We start from the raw sequence: 2708 nt of genomic DNA on the forward strand, positions 1-2708 counted from the left end.
CCTCTACCTACATCTGAAAAAGCCCATCTTCTCCACGGAAGTTTCTTGATTCGAAACTGCTGGACGGACGATACTAGCTGGACGAACCCCACATGATGCAGGAATGAACGGTGTTGTTTGCTTTTGCTCTAACACATCAACGGCTTGACGTGTAGTGTCGTCCGCTGATCGTCCAAATCTGTCGTCTGTATAGCAGCGTCGTTCTTGATTCCCCTGTGCCTCTTCACCTATCTCAGCGACTTCTCCCTTTCCCGGATATTTATTCCTGATGCCCTTACGCCCCTTCCCACAACCTCGCGCTCTTCCTCTTCCATAATTCCACCAAGATCAAACGCCTGACGTGAACAGCCATATGCGAGCACGCAGATCTCTCTTTTTTGGGGGGCGCGCGCAGATCTCTCCTTTTTTTGCGGCGGGCAGATCTCTCCCATCTGGTGGTTCGTACTTCACCGAAGAGTTTGTCGTTCCCTTTAGGGCTTGTTCGGTTAATCCTCTCCCCAAAAGGATTGAAGGGGATTGGCAAGGATTAGTTTGTATTTTGACTTACAAGAGGTTTAAATCCCCCTCAAACTCCTTCAATCCACTCGGATTCGCACGCAATCGAACAAGGCCTTAGCTATCTCCGGCGATTCACCATGGAAGCCAATTCTGCTTGCCTAGCTCCGTACAATAGCTTCTTTCCCTCACAGGTAGGTGCAAGAATCTACTCAGTTTTTTTAGATGAACATGGTTCTACTCAGGTCAGACCGTGAGAGTACACCTTCCTGCAATAATATTTCTTTGATGGCTTATTGTTAATAATCATCTCCATCTACCTGACATCTACCCATGTGCTTTATTCGTACTCATATTGAACGAGCCAGTTTTGGTGTTTTTGGTAGAGCAAGACTATAAGTTGATCATATCTTATTCATGGACACTTTGTTCTGTACCTTACAGAGTATACTGGGTGCACACATGCCACAATTCAGTTTTGGTTCTTTAAATACTTCCCTGGATTTTCACACTGAATTATCTTATCTTTCTCACTGACTTGCAGATAGCAAATTGGTAATTGTAAAAAAAGAGGGATGAGGTAACAATATATTAACTGATCTTTTATGCTCTGTTTTCATACACTCATACACGATTGAATTTTCTTCTGACATGTGATGTTGTTTGCCAGATGTTTCTATTGAAGTATTTTCAGGCACCTATGCAGCTACAGGTTTATAATCCAGATTATGTATGTTTAATATGTTTCTTCAAAACTGTAATTTTCATTTTGCAAATTAATTACCAAATTAATCAGTAGCACAAATAGTTCGATGCCAAATCTGTTTGAGAACTTTTATACGTCTTTCTATGAAATTTTGACAGGATTAATATAAATACTTTTGCCTCTTGATAACTCTCTTAGATCAGCACATTCGTTCTTAACTTCTTATGATGACCAATAACATATTACTCGCAGAAGTTTCTCATAGTACAAAACAATCTTGGATTACTACACCCCATGAAGGATCACTATGATAGTACCTTACATCCTCATAGTTCATGAGCTGACCGCAACTGCTATGAAAGAACTGTGGCATCTGATTTGTGTATTCCATGCATGGTATTGTTACGGGTGCTTAGGTAGTTGGTAGTTTCTACTTGCCAAAATTGAAAAGTATGATGTTCTGTACTTGGCCTGATGTTAGTAGAAAATAACAAGACATGCATTTTGAGGTCCTAATAATGTTTGTGACCCTTGAACCTAAATATTTTGTTTCCTCTTAAGATTTTTGGTGCGCATTATAGTTATTTCCTACAAATTCCCGCTGCAACGTGCGGGGTGCTTCCCAGGTTAATGATAAGCCACCTATCGGTAATTAACTGTACCTTGACTTAATTATTTTTGTAAACTTTCTATCTATTCATCATATAATACAAAAAACAACAAAAATAGCAAACATTACATTTAGATTCATAGACCATATAGCAACGATTACAAGCACTAAATCTTATGAAGGTGCGCCGCTGCCATCCTTCCTCACTCATTAGAGTCGGGCAAAGCTTGCTGAAAGAATTGCTTATTTGATACTATCTAAAAACTGGTTTCCTTAGAGCATCTACAGCCGGACTTGCCAAACCCGGCACCCTAGATGCCCGCGCGCGCGTCCGCGGACATTGACCCGGCAATCCCCAAATCCGTGTGTCCGCGGCCGCGTATCTCATATCCGTCACCCTATATTTATATCTATACCAAATAATAAAGGGTTATTTCTTCTGATGGTACGTCACCAAAATTGCCCCCAAAGTTGCAAAATATTACCCACTGATTTTTTTTGAGACATAAATATTACCCACTGATGCCCGCCTATAAGCAATAAAAAATGTATCACACAGCAGAAACCCGGACTGGGCCGGCCCATGTAATACAAACCTTCTATACTGTGCTATGCGCACTGTAAAAGACACAGCTAGCCTTCTTGGGCCAGCCCATGTCCGGACGGCCTGTTCTTTAAATTTTATTTTTTATTTTTTTATTTATCATTTCTGTTTTCTTTGTTTTCTACTTTAAATTATTTGGGATTTTAACAAAGTTCCAAAAAAAGAGAAATTTCAAATAAAATGTTTAACAAATCATAAATTATTTGTAAATTCAAAAAATGTTCGTGATTTTATAAAGAATGTTTGTTTATTCAAAAAATATTCGAAATTTTGAAAACAAATGTTTGGAAAAT

General features: G+C 39.3%; 1 long non-coding RNA gene across 1 annotated transcript; it reads left to right on the plus strand.

Moving 5' to 3' along the window:
* Positions 1–207: 207 nt before the first annotated feature.
* Positions 208–1717, plus strand: LOC123047501 (uncharacterized). The gene is made up of 3 exons (XR_006423004.1): positions 208–689; positions 1040–1075; positions 1166–1717. It is a non-coding gene; the product is annotated as an uncharacterized lncRNA (long non-coding RNA).
* The last annotated feature ends 991 nt before the right edge of the window (positions 1718–2708 follow it).

Source organism: Triticum aestivum, chromosome 2B (assembly GCF_018294505.1).
Source record: "Triticum aestivum cultivar Chinese Spring chromosome 2B, IWGSC CS RefSeq v2.1, whole genome shotgun sequence".
Classification (NCBI taxonomy): Eukaryota; Viridiplantae; Streptophyta; class Magnoliopsida; order Poales; family Poaceae; genus Triticum; species Triticum aestivum.